Consider the following 8,889-nt stretch of genomic DNA (forward strand, 5'->3'; position numbering starts at 1 on the left):
CAAGGAGGTGAGAGATTCATATACAGACAACGTCCAACTTATGATGGTTTGACTTACAATTTTATGCTGATGCGAAAGCAATACACATTCAACAGAAATCGTACTTTGATTTCCCATACAACCATTTTACTTTTAACTTTCGGTACAGTATTTAATAAATTACATGAGCTATTCAACACTGTAATATCAAATAGGCTTTGTCTTACATTACTTTACCCAACTGTAGGCTAACATAAATGTTCCAAGCACATTTAAGGTATGCTAGGCTAAGCTACGATGTTTTGTAGATTATATGTATTAAATGCATTTTCACCTTAGGAAGGGTTTATCTGGATATAACTCAAACATGAATAGAGGATCATCTATACTGAAAACTAGAAAACATTGATGAAAGAAATTGCAGGCCACACAAATAAATGACAGGCAACAAAAGCAAAAATAAATGAGATTGCATCCAACTAAACAGCTTTTGCAGAGCAAAGGAAACAACAGAATGAAGAGAAATCACATGGATTGGGAGAAAATATTTGTAAACCATAATCTGATAAGAGGTTAATATACAAAATATATAAGAAACTCAAACAACTCAATAAAAAGAAAACAAATAACCTAATTGGAAATGTGCAAAAAAAATCTAAATAAACACTTCTGTAAAGGAGACAGACAAATAGGCAACGGCTATGTTAAAAATGCCCATAATTTTTTTTTTGGCATTGGTAAAGTTTGTGATACATTGCTAAATGGGTAAAAAGTAACAGACAATACCTGGGAGGTGGAGGTTGCAGTGAGCCGAGATTGCACCATGGCACTCCAGCCTGGGCAACACAGAGAGACTCTGTCTCAAAAAAAAAAGAAAGAAAGAAAGAAAGAAAGAAACAGACAATAGAAATAAGGTATATACTTCATTCCATGGCTTGGGGAAAAACATGGTATCTATAAACAAAATTAAATTTAAAAATTCTGACAGGACCATATACAGTCCTGTGCCACATGACAACGTTTTAGTCAGTGATAGACCACATATGTAATGGTGGCCCCATAAGATTGTAATGGAGCTGAAAAACTCCTATTGCCTAGTGGCTTTGTACTGTCTTAAACATCATAGCACAACACATTAGTCACATGTTTATGGTGAACAAACGTACTATTCTGTCCATCACATAAAACTGTAGCACATACAATTATGTACAGTGTATGTTAGTTGAAAATTATGATAAATGACTATTTTGCTGGTTTATGTGTTTACTGTACTTTTTATGATGATTTTAGAGTATAATCCTACTTATCAAAATACATTAACTGTAAAACAGCCTCAAGCAGGTCCTTCAGTTGTTCCAGAAGGCGGCATTGTTATTATAGGAGATGACAGCTCTTTTGTTCATCAAATAAAAATGTGTCTATGGAAGTTTGAGGTAGGATTACTACCGAGCAAGGATATTTATGTTTGAAGATATGACTTGATCTGTAGGGTTTCCTCTAATCATATCTGTGGTAATTCGGGATTATTAAAGAAAGTGATGGGGATATCAAGCCTGAGGATCTCTGATGAGTGTGGAGGACAGGGCATGAGCTGGGTGGGAGAGGAGAGTCTCTGGGACAACTCCTGTCCTCTGGGAGCTGCTAAAAAATTGGGCAGGACATGGGTGGGGGTTCCCACTGTCCTGTAGACTCCATCTCAGAGCCAGAATGGATGCCTCCTACCTCCTCAGTTTCCCCACCAGATATGGCTTTGACTTCACTGGTCAATTTCAGGCTACCCCAAGTTTCATTGTTTTCTGGTGCCAATGTCTTAATTTTAACAAAATGATTTTAATGTTGAAAGACAAATTAACTTTCTTTTGCCAATTTTATTCAAGAAAAATAATGGATTAACATGATAATCATATGCAGACTAGAATCCAGGAGAGCAAACTGAGACTACTCAGAGACAGATATGTGTGTTTTTTACCAGCATGCCGTGTAGTTTTATTACAATAACAGCTTATCGTTAAAGAAATATACTTTAAAAAGAAGCTATCTATCATGAATAATATATAGTTGAGGGGAAGGAGAAAGGGAAAAAGGAAAATATAAACTAGTGACCTTCTTCTAATTAGTTTACTGACAACAGATTGAAAGGGTTGCCAGGAAAATTTAGTAAGTCTACTACTTCAAATTCTCTAACTTTGGATTTTTTCATTTAAGAGTTCTTGTTAAAACGCCACACATCTACAAACATCTGATCTTTCACAAACCTGACAAAAACAAGCAATGGGAAAAGGATTCCCTGTTTAATAGATGGTGTTGGGAAAACTGGCAGAAAGCAGAAACTGGACCTTTTCCTGACACATTACATTAAAATTAACTCCAGATGGATTAAAGACTTAAATATAAGACCTAACACAGTAAAAGAGAAAGCCTAGGCAAAACCATTCAGGACATAGGCATAGGCAAGGACTTCATGACTAAAACACCAAAAGCATTGGCAACAAAAGCTGAAATAGACAAATGGGATCTAATTAAACTCCAGAGCTTCTGCACAGCCAAAGAAACAATCATTAGAGTGAACCAGAAACCAACATAATGGGAAAAAATTTTTGCAATCTACCCAACTGACAAAGGACTTATGTCCAAAACCCACAAAGAACTAAAACAGATTTACAAGAAAAAAAACAAACAAACCCATTCAAAAGTGGGCAAAGGGTATGAAAAGACACTTTTCAAAAGAAGACATTTATGCAGCCAACAAACATATGAAAAAATGCTCATCATCACTGGTCATTAGAGAAATGCAAATCAAAACCACAGTGAGATACCATCTCATGCCAGTTAGAATGGTGATCATTTAAAAATCTGGAGACAACAGATGCTGGAGAGGATGTGGAGAAATAGGAACACTTTTACACTGTTGGTGGGAGTGTAAATTAGTTCAGCCATTGTGGAAGACAGTGTGACGATTCCTCAAGGATCTAGAAATAGAAATTCCATTTGACCCAGCAATCCCATTACTGGATATATATCCAAAGGATTATAAATCATTCTATTATGAGGACACATGCACATGTATGCTCATTGCAGCACTGTTTACAATAGCTAACACTTGAAACCAACCCAAATGCCCATAGATGATAGACTGGACAGGGAAATGTGGCACTTATACACCATGGAATACTGTGCAGCCATAAAAAAACGATGAGTTCGTGTCCTTTGTAGGGACATGGATGAACCTGGAGACCATCATTCTCAGCAAACTGACACAAGAACAGAAAATCAAACACCACATGTTCTCACTCATAGGCCGGTGTTGAACAATGAGAACATGTGGACACAGGGAGGGGAGCATCACACACTGAGGTCTGTGGGGGGATGGGGACTAGAGGAGGGACAGTCGGGGGTAGGGAGTTGGGAGGGATAACATAGGGAGAAATGCCAGATATAGGTGATGGGGATGGAGGGAGCAAGTCACATTGCCATGTATGTACCTATGCAACAATCCTGCATATTCTTTACATGTACCCCAGAACCTAAATGCAATAAAAAATATATATACATTAAAAAAAATTGTTTGATTCCTCAGAAAATCTGGACAAATTTATTCCCATTTGGCCAGATCTTTTCAGTGACATACTTTATACATTTTCAGCAGGCACACTCCATTACCAAACTTGAAATTTGTACTGTCACACTGGTTAGCATTCTATTTTCTTTTATCTTCTTTTCTTTCTCTTTTTTTTTTCTTTAGACAGAATCTTGCTTTGTTGCCCAGACTGGAGTTCAGTGGCAGGATCTCAACTCTCTGCAGCCTCCACCTCCCAGGTTCAAGCAATTTTCCTGCCCTAGCCTCCCAAGTAGCTGGGATTACAGGCAGCTGCCACCATGCCCAGCTAAGTGTTGTATTTTTAGTAGAGATGGGGTTTTACCATGTTGTTCAGGCTGGTCTCAAACTTCTGACCTCAAGCAATCCACCCTCCTCAGCCTCCCAAAGTGCTGGGATTACAGGCATTCTGTTTTCTATGTTTAGGGAAATTTAGTTCTATTTACAATTCTGTGATTTTGGTTACCTGTCCTCACAAGAGTTATTCTTTTTTTTTTTTTTTTTTTCAGCTGCTCCTCACAAGCTAATGTTATTAATCTTTCTCTAAAAAATCTTTAGGGGACTCCTGGATTGTGGATGAATTATCATCTCCAAAGTGGCTGGGGTAGCCTGCAATGTGTTCACACATATTGAAAGCTGGTGTGTGTAAGGAAGGCACCCAAGATTTTGTACAGTCTTCAAAGTTTTACGGCTGTCAACTTAGTGCATATGGTATTTTGTCATTTTTTTAAACATATCATCCCAAAATTGATCAATTTTTCCCTTTTTTTACATGGTTTTATTCCAAGAAAAAAGGAAGCTACTCATAGAAAACAGATGGTACAAGCGCCATGATTAGAACCCCTGGGCAAAGCTGAAGGCTATTTGGTGACCTTAATTCCAAATATCAGTTTGGTGTTTTGCCCATGGTAAATACCTAAAAAAACTTTTTGTTGTTCTAAAAAGATACAACCACAAAATTCATAAAAATATTCCTCTCATTTTCTTAAAATATACTTAACTTTATCAGTTTACAAAAAAAATTCTTCTCCACACTAATTTTTAACCATAAGGAATTATAGGAAAGAGATTTTACCAGTGTAATTTGAATTTATTTTTTTAATTGACAGTGACAGCACTAGCTAACATTTATTAAATGCTTTCCACATGTCAGGCCACTGTCCTAAGTGCTTTACATTTATTAATCTATTCATTCTTCCCAATAGTTTTATGAAATTGGTGGTCTTTTTATCACTACTTGCTAAATGAGGAAACTGAGAAAAGGAAAGTTTAGATAATTTGCCAAAGGCCACATACTAACTGAGAGAGCTAGGTTTCAAATCCTGACTGCCTAGTTTTAGAGTTTGTATACTTTAACTTCTACATTATTTCATATAACTTATTGAGAGATTAACATAAAACCCTTTGAGATCAAGAAAGAAGAAAACCTAATGCACTGTCAAATAAGATCACAGGAGAAAAGTCCTTTACAGCGAGCCTGTACATACCCAGAGCTTTCCAAAGGTGGTTCTAGTTTTAGTCATTTCATCTGAAAGGAGAAGAGCTTAGATTGCTAATCTCTAAGGTCTCTTCTTACCTGATGGTTCTGTGCTGTTGTCAGCAAACACTTGCTTTGTTTTATATTTCTTCCAGGCACAGGGCTGGGCTCTGTGGGACTAAACCAAGCAGAGGGCTTGGACTTCTTCGGGGTGGGGCTCTTGATGATGCTCACTTGTGCCAGGTGAACCTCCTAAAGACGTGAATCCACAGCCAGTCAGGCTGGCACCTGAGGCCAACTCCTTTTGACACTGTAATTGACTCTCAGGTTTTAGATATGTTAGAATTTTCCTATTGCCAGAAGGTATATAAAAGAGTTTTAGAGTACCTGAGGCTCATGAAGGGATTAGGAATTTGGAGTGAAATGCTTCTTCCTCTAAAAATGTTTGAATTTAATTGCTATGGGAGAGATTCTTTGTTGTCCCCTAATATTCTTTCTCCCTGTTTTCCTTCTAAATGGAGTCCTTGATTTTAGCTGGTCATATCCAGAATAATTATTACATTCTCCAGCCTTCCTTGGAACCAGGTGTGTCTGTATGACTAATTCCTGGCAATGAGATACAATAGAATTATTGTATGCAACTTCTAAGACGAAGTATTCTTAAAGTGAAAGATCAACTTTTTCAGCCCCCTTTCTTTCTGTTGGCTGGACATAGACATAATGACTAGAGCCTAAGCAGTCATTTTGAACTATGAAATGGAGGCTATGTGTTGAGGATGTGATGCAATAAGACAAAGGAGTCGATGTCTTTGATGATACTGAAATTACTTTTTCCAACTCTGAACCAGCTACCTTGAGTCATTTAATGTGTCCGGGTAGAAACTTCTCTGTATTATTTTTCTATAACTTCTGTAACTTCACTATTGTTCAGGAACATTTGTCAATTACGTCTGAACCTCATCTTAACAAATACAGGTGTCCTTGATGTAGTAAGTAGTTAGCTATGACTTGGGGTCTCTTGTTTATTTGTAAGATAAGCCCATGCCTTCCATTTAGGACAGATGTAAATGTAGAAATAAATACATCTGATACAGAGGTACCTGTGCCTACCGTATTTCTTACGAACCAAAGTAGAATTCGGAAGAAAAAATGCACTCTGCTGCTAGAAAAGATGACGTGTGTTGTTGGGCACAATCATTTTGGTTTCTCCTTTCTGCTGTCAATTTTACCCCATTTTCAAAACTCATCTTGTGTAATAAGCACAAAAGTAATATGAAGAGAAAGACTTACATGAAGTAAATGTGAATGGAAAAAACAAGAAGTTCAAAGTGGTGGGACAAAATGATAAATGTTGTAAGTGACTCTAGGAAGAAATTGTTGGACGGTAGGGATCCTTTTCAATGATAGATAGATGAATGGAAAACTTGGAAGATGCTCTCACGATGCCATTGCAAAAGTCAGCAAGTGATGTGGCAAAATGGAGTCATGCTCGACTTGAGAAGAACACCACTATGAGATACTTTTCACCATCACAGCAATTGACGAGAAACCCAGGAAGCTATTAAAGAACTTAAGGACTATGCAGATGAAAGTCAACAAATTAGAATATTTTACAAAGTACAGAGGAGTCAAGAAGTTTTTGAAACTGCACAATATCAAAGTGATTGGCTTAAGTAATATACCTTCTACATATATATTCAGTAGTATACTATGTCCAAAAGGTTTCACTAAAATATTTATGGACATCATCAGGGAGCAGGGCTACTGGTTACAACAGGTTTTCAGTGTAGATAAATGGGCTGATTTTGGAAACAAAATGCCTAATAGAACATTTTTCAGTAAAACATCTAAAGGATGAATTATATACTCTTATTTGGTAGAAGTATATTTGAAAACCGAATGTTTAAATCCTATATGAAGTTACTTGGATTTAAGAACAAATGATGGACTCACAAAAGTGCTTGTAGAAAATGTTCTAAATAGAGGAACTTCTGGACTGATTTAAAATATATGACTATCATTCAAGTTTAGTGATTCAATTTTTGAAAATATAAATTTGGTTGAGCACAGTGGCTCACACCTGTAATTCCAGCACTTTGGGAGGCTGAGGCTGGAGGATTCCTTCATTTCAGGAATTTGAGGCCACCCTGGGGCAACATAGTGAGACCCTATGTCTACAAAATATTTTTAAAATCTAGTAGGTTGTTGTGATGGGCACCTATAGTCTCCAGTACTTGGGAGGCTGAGGTGGGAGTACTACTTGGACCTAGAAGGTCGAGGCTGCAGTGAGCTATGATTAGAATCTCTTCCAACCCAACATTTAACCTAGGAAATTGTCTGCTTAAAAGAAATAAAAAAGGTTACTCTTCAAACGTAAAGAAGGTATCCTTCCATATGACCATTCTGCATTTGGTATTATTACTAAAAGTAAGAGGCAAGAACAACTCTTACCAATCATCAAGTTATTTAGAATGGCTTCTAGAATGTAAAATATTGTTTATTATTCTTTATTGGGAGTAAATTTAGGTCTTAAAAAAACATTTTAAACTTTAATACTACAAAGCAGAACTTATATAAGAAAGTTATATAAGAAAGCACATTGAATCTAGTGAATTTAAGCTTTCTTCTTCATAAACATTTGAATCAAAGCATACACAAAAAAAAATACTGGGGAAAAATGTATGTACATTTATTCTCTTGTATTTATTAATCTTATTTAGAGTTTAATTAAATTTCTTTTCTAAAATTTACACAATATCACTTCTCATTCTTAAATTCTACTAGTATAGAATAATGTTTGAGGAATATAAAATTATTCTTCAGAGACTCAAATTCTAACATTTACCAGTGTCTAAAAAATAATATTAATAGTAACTGTCCATAAATAACAACTATGTGTAAAGATTGATTGCATTTCTAATCTTTCTGGGTTTTTTAAAATTATTATTATTGTACTTTAAGTTCTGGAGTACATGTGCAGATCTTGTAGGATTTTTGCATAGGTACACACATACCATGGTGGTTTGCTGTCTCCATCCCCCTGTCACTTACATCAGGCATTTCTCCCAATGTTATCCCTCCCCAACCTCTCCACGCCCCCGTTATCCCTCCCCTAGCCCCTCACCCCACAACAGACCCGTGTGTGATGTTCCCCTCCCTATGCCCATGTGTTCTCTTTATTCAATGCCCACCCATGAGTGAGAACATGCAGTGTTTGGTTTTCTGTTCTTATGTCAGTTTGCTGAGAATGATGGTTTCTAGATTCATCTATGTCCCTACAAAGGACATGAACTCATCCTTTTTTATGGCTGCATAGTATTCTATGGTATATATGTGCCACATTTTCTTTATCCAGTCTATCATTGATGGGCATTTGGGTTGGTTCCAGGTCTTTGTTATTTTAAACAGTGCTGCAATGAACATACGTGTGCATGTGCCTTTATAATAGAATGATTTATCATCCTTTGAGTATATACCCAGTAACGGGATTGCTGGGTCAAATGGAATTTCTATTTCTATATCCTTGAGGAATCGTCACACTGTCTTCCACAATGGTTGAACTAATTTAAACTCCCACCAACAGTGTAAAAGTGTTCCTATTTCTCCACATCCTCTAGAGCATCTGTTGTCTCCAGATCTTTTAATGATCACCATTCTAACTGGCATGAGATGGTATCTCAATGTGGTTTTGATCTGCATTTCTCGAATCTTTCTTTGGTACAGCTTAATGACTCAGCAAGGCCTGAAGGTCTATGCTCATTTAAATGGCCTATTATTGACTGTAGCAAACCAACCTATATATAGAATACAAAATCTTTCGCTCTGGGAAATGTTGAAA

This window comes from Aotus nancymaae, unplaced genomic scaffold, assembly GCF_030222135.1.
Source record: "Aotus nancymaae isolate 86718 unplaced genomic scaffold, 86718_ANA_hifiasm-v0.15.2.pri h1tg000020l, whole genome shotgun sequence".
NCBI classification, from domain to species: domain Eukaryota; kingdom Metazoa; phylum Chordata; class Mammalia; order Primates; family Aotidae; genus Aotus; species Aotus nancymaae.